The sequence below is a fragment of the Corvus moneduloides genome, chromosome 1, assembly GCF_009650955.1.
Source record: "Corvus moneduloides isolate bCorMon1 chromosome 1, bCorMon1.pri, whole genome shotgun sequence".
Taxonomy (NCBI): Eukaryota; Metazoa; Chordata; class Aves; order Passeriformes; family Corvidae; genus Corvus; species Corvus moneduloides.
Genome location: NC_045476.1, coordinates 57,234,915 through 57,247,679, shown reverse-complemented (window position 1 = coordinate 57,247,679; position 12,765 = coordinate 57,234,915). Strand labels below are relative to the sequence as shown.

The 12,765-nt window shown below is 37.3% G+C and overlaps 1 long non-coding RNA gene across 9 annotated transcripts in view; it reads left to right on the top strand.

The window, feature by feature from the left end:
- LOC116444959 overlaps positions 1-12,765 on the top strand; it is a 131,047-nt gene that overhangs the window by 92,314 nt on the left and 25,968 nt on the right. For 8 of the 9 annotated variants that reach the window (XR_004240596.1, XR_004240604.1, XR_004240605.1 and 5 more), the window contains one exon: positions 2,624-2,723. The exons of the other annotated variant lie outside the window; for it this stretch is intronic. This is a non-coding gene — a long non-coding RNA (uncharacterized LOC116444959). The remainder of the gene's footprint in view (positions 1-2,623; positions 2,724-12,765) is intronic. 9 annotated transcript variants of the gene reach the window in all.

Genomic DNA, 12,765 nt, shown 5'->3' with positions numbered 1-12,765 from the left:
CATCAAAAAGGGGTATTTTTACCTTAAGTTGCTTTATAGACCACCAAAAAAAAAAAAAATTAAAAAAAAAAAAAATCTGGGGTATTTTAGAAGATGTTAAACACAACCCTACAGAAATCAATGGAAAAACTCCTCTGATTCATTTAGCTCCACCCTGAATTGAAAGAAATGAAGAAGAATATTTCATTTTAGTATGACCCCAGCTGATTGTTGCACAAAGTTCAAAGTAGTCACAAGGCATGCAGCTAACAATAGGTCCATGTATGAGGCAGATCACCTGGTTTGTTCTGGCACAGGGATCAGAGCATGTGGTTTCTGATAATGATGTGAGCTTCTCGTTTACGCATGTATCAACCAACTTCACTTGCAGATTGAACTCCATTTTCCAAATCTGATTGTCAAAGAAGAAGACATTTGTTCTTCCTCCTTAGCCCACATCTCCAAGATCTCCTTGACACTCTGTCCAATTTTCCTGTAGATCTGGTTTCACTGGGCACTGTTTTCTGAAACCCACTCAAGCTGAATCACAACTTAAAAAGAATAAAGAAATCCTGTTCCTCTCCCCCAAATTCTGATGAGTGCTGTGGATACTCCAAGTTCCCAGATCACATGCCCAGAATCATTGCGTAACTTTTTAGGTTTTCTTTAAAAGAAACATTTTTCCGAAAGCCAGGTGGTTTTTGAGGTTTTTTTAAATTCCACTAAACTTGTTACAAAACAAAGCAAAAACTGCGAAACACTTGAAAATGTCTGCTCACAATGAACAAGCACTAGCTTCTTTGTTGTACCTCAGGTGTTTTATGATATGTTTTTGTGCCAATGGATTTTTTTTTTATATTATTCCTGTTGGTTCTCGGAACACTTTCAAATGTTTGTCAATTGATGGTCTCTACATAATAGGTGCAATCCATATCTGGGTCAGACCTTCCAGTTCAGGTACAATAGCTTGGCTCCCTGGAGCTAAGATTTTTTTCATGTAATAGATTTGTAAAGAACTGAAATGATGCCAAGTAGACTTAAATGTTTTTCCTCAACTTTTGCAAACAGTTGTGCTTCTGCTTGGATCTTCTGCAGACATATTTATATAAAGTTATTTCAGGTTTTAAAGACCATATTGAGAGAGGCCTATGAGACACAAATCTAGTAAAAGATTTTCTTTTTAGGCCCTTATATCCTTGTATTTCTTCAGAAATACCTTCCTGAAGATTCCTGTATTTATAATTATGATCAAGTTTTTTAAACTACAGAAAACACAGAATGATGTAAACTTCACAGTGAAACAAACAAAGATAACAAAGAAAATTCTTATAGGTCAGTAGTTACTAGGTCCTACTGAACAATAAAGAAAGGTTCAAATTAAAATCTGTCATAAACCAGTTATTTAATTTTGCACAGATAATGGCTTGAAAACCACTTCAGTTTTTAGTGTCCCAAATCCAAACCCTTTCAAAATGAAACTGGACTATGAATCTTCAGTTTTCAGAGGGCTATGGGTATGTGTTTTTGTTTTTTATTTCAGACATCTAGAGCTAACCAAAGGGTCTCATTCCTTTGACTTCAGGGAAATTTTCTGCAAAGCTATCAATTAAATCTGCATGCCTCCCCAGTAGATTTCAGACACAGTGAAAGGTCAAGCACTGTTCAACAATTGGAAAAAATAGGCTGGTCATGTTGGATACCAAGACCCCAAAGTAGCCTGAGTGAAGTTCTGTAAGGGCAATGAACATCCCTGATCATGTCATCCATTTTTAGAAATCCAAATTGGATCATGACTCAGCACTGGGATCCAATTCCCTGTCAGGTTGGTCTTTGGGTGCTTTAGCAAACTAAAAACTTGAAATTATTGCACTGCCAGAAAGATGTTAAAATATTTTCACATAGGAAATCATAAATCACACATATATGTACGCTTTATGTGTAACTACCTTACATACTCAAACAGGACTGGCAAGTTCAAAAACTCCGGTCCATCTGAGGATAAGCACTTTACAAATCCATTTTCCTACTGAGGAGGAACAGTAAGCTAGGAGTAGTTTTGATCTCGAACCTTCCCTTGTCCATCAGTGCTAAACAGCTAAAGTATGAACATCAGAGGTTTCTCTGCACCCTCACAGAAGTGTGCGTCCTTAAGTTTCTCCCCAGAAAAGCTGTGGCCATACTGTGCTAGAAAGCCACAACATCAACAAAGGATGTATCAATCTATTAAGGAATATAAGCATTTCAAGAAAAAGTTAGGAATCAAAGACCTAATGAAATTCGTATAAATAAAGGTGGTGTTTCTTTGTGAAGACTGGAGGTGGTTCTTTCTATTTTTTGCAGGACAGGGATATTATTTTATAAGATTTGGCCTGGTTTTGTTCACTTGTTTTTAATAAGACTTTTGTTGAACTGCAGAAGCCAAATGTAAATCCAAAGCTTCCTACTGCAGTTCAAAGAGTCATTGGAGAATCTTCAGGACATACAACTGGTATAATTTTTTCTTCTGTTTCTAGGCAGAGATTGTTTTCACTCCCAATCAGACTAGTTTCCTAATACAGATTTACAATATAGATTGCCCATTTTTTACTTTAAAGTATTTTTTTTTTCTAATGAACACTTAACTAAAGTTTTCTATTCCTGACAGGAAAGAGACTGCATCACCAAATGAAGAGTTTAAACCTCCAAAATTCAATGTGAAGATTCAAAGGCTGCTATACTGTAGTGCTCAGCAAGGTCTAAAGCCAGTAAGTGAAGTGAGAAAAGCTTTGTTCTCTTTCTGTGCACATGTGTACCTGCATTTGGCAGCACCCTCAGCCTGTTGCTGGTGGTGAGAGTTTCTTTACAAAGAAACCCTGAGAAAGGCATAGCAGACAGCAAACTGGCAGATGCTGGGTAGAAAGAAGAATAGGATAGGCAGGAGGATTGGATATCTGCATATGCAATCACAATGGTAGTGTACTCAAAACCTTTCAGAAAAGTAAGAAAGACTTCTGGATATCTGTCATTGTCTTAAATGCATTGAAATATATGTGTATATATATATATATAAGGAGATAGTATATTTTCTAAAATATTCTACTCAGGACATGGAATTATTTCAAATCTACTGTTTGTTGTTTTTGTTTGATTTTCTTGTTTTCACTTTGTTTTGCTTTAATTTTGTTAATATTGGAAAAAGAGTCCAGTAGGCAGTGAGTAAGTAAGGAAAGATTTTGGTAACATTTCATCTCTCAACATATACTTATCTACTCAGCCTCTTTAACCACAGTTGTGCACCCAAAGAGAGCATACACCAGCCTTGAGCTAAAGCATTCACCGTGTGGCTGTTGATGAGCTGATCGCTCTCCAAAGGGCCTGATGAATTAGGCATAAGAGCTGCATGATAAGGAGGGTTCATTAGCATGAGCTTGCTCTCTCACCACCCAGAACATGCATCCCTAGACTGCAGGATGACTAAGGGTAGAGGGAGGGAGGCCAGCCAAAACCTTGCCAAGTGGTTGGTGGAGGCACAGAGCAGAGCTGGGCTCCTACTGTGCCCTTTGCAGGGTGGTAGGCCATGGAACACTGCAGACTGTTCAAGCCCTTTGTTGTTAGCTCTGCATGGAACAGAGCAGAATAAATATAGAGAGTCTCACAGAAGTTGTTTATCATTAAAAGTTCACTTGTTTTCCTTCAAAGTATTTTTCAAATGTTATTTAAACTTCTGTGGTCTGGAAACAAATCCATATGTGAGTGTGAGTATTTTGTGGTTTCTTCTGGCCAAGAAATACCACAGTACAAGAGCAGGCTCTGGTCTTGATTCCCCCCTGCAAATATTGGTGCATGCACACTGGATGCTGCTGAAACTCATCTTGTGTAATCTCCAGCAGTGTCCGTTCTGGAAGTGAATCATGAAAACTGCATTCTCAGAGATCCTTATTATACTCGTTTTTCAAGGAGCATCAGACTGAGTTGATTCTGCTCTGCTGCTGTAATCCAATGTCTGCCTTCCTGGAAAGAAAATAGATATCACTGGGGGTCTTGTACATTAGGATAAACCAGAAGCAAGCTTTTTTTTGCTTTCTTCCCACTTCTTTCTGAAAATATAAGTTGCTTATAAGAGCTACTTTATAATTTTGTTAGCAGTGAATACACTCTATTTATACACTGTAATGGTTTTTACATTAAAATTTAATTTCTAGTCATTATTAATAAAAATTTCCCAGGCTGTCCAGTAAGCTATAAGAAAGTAATCTGTACCTGAGCTTCTTCTAAGCTATATGAAATGGAGTTTTAGATTTTAAATTAGGCAGGACAGAAGTACTTGAAACAGCAGTCACTTCAAACTTCTTCAGGGAAGGAAGACTTGTGACCATTTATTTTATTAAGAAAACTTAATAAAATTTGGTTATCTTTTTAGAATCATAGAATTATATATTCATAGAATGTTAAGGCACCTTAAAGATCATCTAGTCCCAATGCCCCCTGCCATGGGCAGGGACGACTTCCACCAGATCAAGTTGCTCAAGGCCTTATCCAGCCTGGCTTTGAACATTGCCAGGGTTGGAGCATCCACAGCCTCTCTGGGCAACCTGTTCCAATGCTTCAGGACCCTCACAATAAAGAATTTATTCCTAATAGCTAAATTATTCCTATAAATTCCTATTAAATATTCCTAAGTACCTAAATTTCCCCTCTTTCAGTTTGTACCCATTACTCCTTGTCCTATCACTACACTTCCTGGCAAAGTGTCCTTTTCTGGCTTCCCCTTCAGATACTGGGAGGTTGCTATGAGGTCTCCATGCACCCTTCTGTTCTCCAGGCTCAACAGTCCCAATTTCCTCAGTCTGTCACTGAACTGTCTGAACTGTGGTTCATTGTTTGAAACACTGTATTCCGCTAATGACCTTAGGCTGAAGTTTCATGAGAAAAGAGGTTGTTCTCTTGCTCTGGTGAGCTTGCAATTTCGAATGAGGTGTGTGGGGGAGCAAAAATATTGTTTGGAGTTAAATAAAATATTATTATTTTATATTTCGTTGGTTTGTTTGTTTGCTTTTTTTTCCCTTTGAAATACACCTTTAAAATTTTTATGGAAAGAAACTGAAATTCAGGACAGTTTGAACTGAAAATTAATATGGTTGTTTTGAAAATAATGAGGAGATACTTTTCAACTTAATTTGCATTACTAAGAGAGAGATATCTTGTAAGATAATAATCTGAGTATTGTCATGCCTTGCAGAATAGGGTAAAAATAAAAAGGAAAAAATTTAACAATTGTGGGGTGGGTTTTTTTGTTTTTCTCCATTGGTTTGGGTTTAATCCCCAAAATTATAAATATTCAAAAATATGACACACAAAAATATAAGTAGACACTTTGGAGAAACTATCAGTGTACCTGAGAATTGAGGATAGACACAGAAGCAGCGTGGAATTTCTCAGTAGGCATCGACGAGTAATTTAGATCATTCTGTCTGCTCTCTCCTTTTTCTAAGTTATTTGGAAAACACATTTTCTTTGAATTTTAGCAAATGCCATATGTCTGTGTAGAGAACATGGATTTCTAAGGACTAAATTCCAAGTATTTACATAGCTGTGTCTGCATTGTCTTAAAATAGCTAGAAAGCTTTGAGTATATCTAATAGATACTATCTTTGCTTAGTATCTAATTAGTATATCTAACATGTACTTAATAACACCTCTGAAGAGCTAACTAGGCTGAAGAGGCATAGGAATTTTGATCTCTCAGTGTAAGCTGCCACTACAATTTGCATCTTCTGCTTCGCCCTATTCAACTTTATAAGTAATTTAATGTTACAGTACTCCCACCTTACTCCACAGACTCCCTCTTTACCTCAGACAAAGTGAAAAATAATCCCACAAAAGAAAGTAAAAACTTTGTGCTTTTCCTCATTCCAGTTCAAGAAAGATACAATAAGATATATGGCCATGAGGTAGTGGGAAGTCAGGAATAGCCTTTTTGGCAGAAGAACAATCTTGAATTCTCTTACATAGGTTACAAAACTGCACTTAGCTATCAGTGGTTGAATTCTGCCTATCTCTTTTTAGCGGCTTTGGAAATCTTCCCAAGATTTTAGTATAATATACTGTCTCAGGTGTTGACTTTGCCTTGAGTTAGACATCTAACTGTCTGTTGTGCCCTTGAAAAGAGTTCCTTTTTATTATAGCATAAACTTAAAACAAACTCAGTAGAAAACTCCAGGATCCAGGGGTGCTTTTTGTCAAGATGACACAGTTTGTATGTACTTTATGAGACTCATGTTTCCAACAGCAATTAGGATGTTCTGAGTTATTTCAGTGTGCGTTTGCATTTGAATATTTTCATTCACAGGTTTATTTTAGGATTGTACACTGCATTGCAAAACATAATTGGCCTTACTCCACCTAATTAAAATTCATTTGATGAATATACAAACTTAGCAACCAACGTTTTTTAAAGTTGTCTTTTGGATTTTGACCCCATGGGAAATACTCATGTAATCTAATGTAGTTGTTCTGAATAACATCCTTGTTAGAAACCTAAGGTAGGCTAAAGTTAGGAGTTTACACTAAACAGAGGGACAGAGGCATTTCCAGAATATTATTCACAGAATTTAGATGAATGAAAACACTTTACATAAAGATTTCTTCACTATTTAGCATAACTATTCACTTTGAATGCTGGCATTTCTAGGTAAATTTGGAAGAAAACATAGAAAAAATCTTGTCTTATTATGTTCAGAGGGGTAGCAGTGTAAATCTACCTTATGTTACCCTGCCTGTGCTTTTATCTGGGGAAGATACTGTATTTAGCAGGTTTTCACACATATATTGCTGTGCCTCTGGAATTCAGTCCCCTGGATAAAATTATGATGGAGCTGAAATGCCTTGCTCATGTAGTGCTCTGGCACTGCCTGTAGCCAAATGCAGGAGTAGTTTTAGGATTAAAATTCTGGCTATACCACTGCTCAGGAAGATCATGTGGCTGTTGGTAACAGTGGAACTGAAGGAACTGTTCTTCCCAGAAGATTTTTGTTTTTCTCCTGTCCTTGGGCAGCAGCAGTGGATTTTATGAACACATGGGACAGTTGTGTGAGTTGTAAATTATACCTTGGTCTCTTCCCCAGCCATATCCAAAGTATGGGAGTTCTGTGAAAGGAGCAGCATGGACTCTATATTGAATTCTGAAGGCAAAGCTGCATTACTTTTTAGATCCTTTTTACTTCAGAGAGTCTGTAAGTCATTGTGCCAACCTGCGATTTTTAAAAAATTTAAGGTACTTTCCTTCAAAGAAACAACATTAGGAGCTACTTGAATGGTTATCAATGCGAATTCCAAAATCACGTAAATCTGTATTCATAATTTTACAGATAAAATGCATAGTGATTTAATTGCCCAGGTGAGATTTTTGCACTCCTCTCCAACAGACATACTTGTAGCATGGTAAAGGTGAGTCTATATGGCAGAACAACATCTTAAGCTCACTTTTAAGTTTAAAATGTTATATTATTCTGAGTAAGAGGAAGTAAATTTTTTTTTAATGTTAAAAGTTTTTAGGGTCCAATAGTTCAAATATTTGTCATAGAGCTGAGATGAAGGAAGGAGGATTTCTTCCTTCTCTTTATTTGCACAGAGATAGGACTGTGAACCAAATATTTGGGAGAGTATATTTTTTAGATAGTTCTCTCTTAATCTCTTCTGTTGGAATAGTCCTACAAATTATTCAAATATTCCTGGATTCAGGGCCTTTAATTCAGGTTTACACTTCCAGAGGACTTCTCAGACTGCCAATGTAGAGTTACTCTAAGTTTTCTTTCTTTCTTTGAGCCGAAAAAAATTACCTAGTTTTTTAAAAATGATACTGTTTTTAGGTCCAGTCATCAAAATGAAAGTTCAGCTATTCATGTAGTCCCAGTCATCTTGGAAAAAGTTCTGCCACACCATCATGAAATTAAAGCAATAGAATTAATATGCTGTCTCATTATAAGTATATAAAATACAGGATTCCTAAACTCTTCCAGAAATAAGTAGAAGTGTCACCACAAATTCCTTTTTATGTGTGAAGATTTTACGTTAGTCTGTAGCTAAAAAATCAGAAAGATAATAGGAAACTGTGATCACAGAAGAGAATTCAAATAGCATATTAAATCTTGGAAAGAATGTTTCTTTTTTATTGTGTCTAATACTAGTCTGAGAGAAAGTGTGGGATACCTTTATTAAACTAAAATAAAGCAGCATTCATCCGTAATTGAGAGCTTAATGCCATGATTTCAAAGTGCCACAAAGACTATCTTGAGTATTATTTTAAGCTGTCTTCTAAAGCATGGTGTTAAATATCAACATTTCTGTCTAACTCCATAGTCTTAACAAGAGCTGCTGCCTGCTACAATGTCTGATAACTACCTGTACTCTCAAAACACCCTCAGCAGGCACTTCTTCCCAAAACAACTCACAACATACTCTTATCACGGCATTTTTTCCTAGTATTTTGTTTTTCTGCCCTTATTAAAACATAAAGTAGGGTAATGTTCTACTTCAATTGTTCAGTACAAAAACCCTTTTGTATGTCTCACTACCATGATGATACAGGAGCCTTGTGAATGGCTGTTGTTGAAGAGATACAGTTGGGAATTTTCTTAAGAAATGTTTTTCTCAGAATACACTTGCTCCTTGGAACTGAAACATTTTTTTCCAAGATGGTATATACCTGTTTTAATAAGGCAAGCATTTCTGATCAGCGAGAAGTAGATGCCCTGACCCACTACTCATCTGGCCCATTTAGGGTATTTAAGTTCATGAGATGAGCCTGGGAACAGATCAACATTTGATGTGCCTTTATTTCATGAAGTATTGTAGAACCGTTTCAACTTGTATTTATAAGTCAGAGTTTAATGGATGACTCCAGGAGGTCTTCTGCATATCTTCATGTAGAGTGGACACAGCATTGCCAGCCTAGAAAGCAGCATGGACTAAGCAGAATCTCAAAGCAGTGTGGTTGTGTCAGCCTGCTGCTGGACCAGCATGGTTTGCCTGTGCTGGCCACTGCACTGATACCAGCAGTGCTGCTCTTTGCTGCCTACACTACTTTGGGGTAGTGCCACTGTACCGTGCACCACGTCAGCTAGGGCAGCTATAGCTGAGGATCTCTCAGCTTCTTCAAAGTCCTCCTGCAGACTATGACTTCCTGTTAATTTTATTTTCCTACTCCTCACTCTTTTTCTTTTCTTTCTTTCTTTCTTTCTTTCTTTCTTTCTTTCTTTCTTTCTTTCTTTCTTTCTTTCTTTCTTTCTTTCTTTCTTTCTTTCTTTCTTTCTTTTTGAATACTTACTGGGGTTTTTTTGTATTGTTTTGGTTGTGGTTGTTGTTAACCTGGTTAAAAAAGTTTCTTGCTCTTAATAGCAAGAAAACTTAAGGAATCTTGTAAAACTTCCCTTGGATGAGAAAACAGTCTCCCAGGCACTTCTGAACATTACAGTATCTGGAAGAGGAGGGAAAAGGTAGGAAATTGCTAAGGAGTCTGCAGTGTATATTTATAACAAGGGTCTGTTAATCACGGCTAGAAGTTTGACTCAAAGCATGGTTTAAGCATGAGAATTGCTGAGTGAAACCCTTAAAGAAGTATATCCTTCTCTATGTTGCAAACACATGGTCTCTGTAAACATTACTGATATTTCATCTTCAGTACACAGTGGTTAGTAAGGACTGAAAAAAACAAGTGATGACAGGTAATAGTTCTTGTATCCATCTGTAGTCCACAGAACTGAAAAACTAACAAGGGGTTAAGACAAAAACATTTAAGATCTAAGATTGAGGCTTATGCCTTGCTTTTAAGGCTATTCCTCCTTTTTCTAGAGTACTGTCCAGCAATATCTTGCTTTGAAGATATACATGATGCTTAAATACAGTTCCAAAGTAAAAAAGTATAAGACACAATGACAGGAATGATACACAAAACGTGCTTCCAGCACCCCAAGAATTAAAGAAATTTTACAAAGTCCAGTTCTTTCCAACTTTTCTGGCAGAGGGACAGTCTCTGTTTCCAGCCTGTAAGTTTTAAAGAGGAGTCAAAACAGATATTTGTCAATTTTGATCAACTTTGACTTGAGTGTTGGTTTAAAAAAAAAAAAGGATTAGATTCTCTGTTAGACAAAGCATATACAAGTTAAGTGACTCTCTTAAGGACATGCAATATATTTGTGACACAGCCAGGAATTGGAATGACCTGATTTTCAGAACTAATCTGTAAGCAATAAATAAGCTCTTGATATCTAAGTTTTAAGCCAAGGCTTCATCTTCTTGTCAGAAGTGACACTATATATTGTTAAATTTTCCCTAACTTGACTGCTGGTTGTCCTCTTTAAGGAGGGCCCCAGCAGTATTACCTCCAATTCACAACTGGTTTAAAACCTAAGAAGAATTGGCAGGATTACTTTTTTCCCCACTTGTCATGTCCTTCTACCGAGTAGTAGAATAATATTCTATTTACAGGGATGCTAGCTTTTAGCTCAGTGCTATGCCATCACCAGTTCCTATTTCTCCTTGCCTTGCTAGAAAGCCAAGGCCCAAGAACACCCATGACTTGCTGGTTAATTGTATTTCTCTTCTGTAAAGCCAAGCCTTCTTAGACCCAGTGAAACTCCTTCACATAGACATTCACCACCTTCAGTTTCCCCCCTCCTTCTCAAAATCATGCTTTTTTCTGAATCTTTAAGTGTGTCTTTCAAAGATTCAAGCTCTTTAAAATGGAACAGGGCAGGGGAAGGGGGCAGGGGGATGGGTACCCACCACTACCAAAACAACTAACTTGTTTTCTCTGGCTTTTAGCTACAAGTTGAGAACTTAGTTTTGTTTATCTCTCACTGGATGCTTTGGCATGAAGCATCCAAAATCTAGATTGCTGGACTTATTCATGACATTTCAAAGAGAGCATCATTTGGGCCATACATTAGCAAGCAGGCAAATAATTAATAATAACACATGTGGAAGCAAATGAATGTTTTGCTTGTTGAAAGAGAATGAGAAAGTCAGACAAAGGCCTGGGCTCTATGTCCTTGCCCTCTGCAGCAGCAGAAGAAATAATGTTATGAATAGCATTTAACTTGAATTTGTAGCAAACTGCTGCTTTTATCATAAACAATTGCCAGATGGTATACATTATCTTCCTTTTTTCTCTTTTCACAAAAGCAGCATTAATTGCAGAGCAGCCCAGGGCTCCACTCAGCTCATCAGTGTGATAACACTTCATGACCCTGATTAGCCGTCAGTCTACTCAATTAAAAAGATCATTTAGACGTTCACCCAATCATTTGCCTATCGAGCCACCTGGGCCTCAACCAGGGGCTCCATTTTTAACATTCTCCTGCCCTCTCTCATCTCGCCTAGCTTTTTTACATATCTCCAAAAGACGTAATTGAATTAAATAAAGCGTCTCAGGGGCAGCTGCAACATCTGCTGTTTGTGGTATGTCAAGCCTTCAGCATTAAAAACAGTTACATATGCTCCAAATTAGCAGGTCGCAGAGATGAAACAGTCGATGATAGTGTTTTTGTGCCAGCGTGAGAAGCAGCTCACAGCTGTGTGCAATTTACAATTAAAGGCTTTATCAGAGCTCAATTGTACTAGTGAATCAAGTGGTGAGAGGTCAGTTAGTGAATTAGACCAATTAGAGCTTGTACAGTTAAATTATCTGTCTTATTACCTACTGATAAACAGCCTTGTCATATCTTTACTCAGATGATGAAGCTGGAAGTGTTTTAGGAGGTGATACTGTACTTTTGTCTGTGTGTGTGTAATGGAACTCAGTAGCTCGGCAAAGTTGATCTGATGCAACAAGCATGCAGTCTTAAACTGGAGAGGGAAAAATCCCCCAAACACCTGCAGTTAGAACTTTGAAGCAAAATTAAGTTAAAACTAGAGTTAAGATTACAAATATTGGCTGTGTTTTAATATGTATTTTTCTGCTTGGCAAAATCTAACTTCATGAAGTTAACAGTGGGAAATGTTATACTTTTGATTTCTAGGGGTTTTTTTTTTTTAATTACTGTCTTTCTCTCTCTCACTCCCACTGTGAAGGAGGGATGGGAGGCAAAGGAGAGAATCTAATAAAGCCAGGCTCTGATTTTTATACTGTAAAATAATGCAGTAATAATGGACAAAGACAGAAACTGTTGCTTCTTAATCTCAGGATTTAAATGGTTCTGGAAAGTATCACCTGTAAGCCTGTACAGAGCTGACTGAAGATGGGTGAACTGAACAAAGGTGAGCCACGAAAACCTTTTGAGAAGTATTATGCATACACGCGTGTCAGTTTATAACTGAGTGTTATTGCCATGTCACCCTAGTAAGTGAGTGAGGCATGAGCTGCATCAGCTACAGCAATGCCAAATTTATAACCACCTGGCCCTAAGAATAAAGAATTTGCTGTCTGGGGCTTCATATATTTGGGGGAGGGGGGGAGGGAGAAGGGGGGGAGTGCAGTGGAGGGATAGGGAGTGGTGGGGATAAAGATAAAAGTGGTATGGCAATTTGAAAATGTTGCATGTCAAATGATGCCTTTCCAAGGCACTGGTAACTAAGGACCAGAAGCATCAGAAACCTTTCTTTGAAAGGGACTATCTGCACTTTCTTCTTGAAAATGAAGTAATGAATTAAAGCTCATACCTTTCTTTTAATCAAACACTGGTAACATGTTGGTACCATTCTCTTTTAGAGAAAATCCTAGAGAACAGATCATATGCTCAAATCTCTTCTCTGACAGAGATAATCAATGATGTGTTAGGCCTTAGGAATGGACTAAAAATATATCTGATT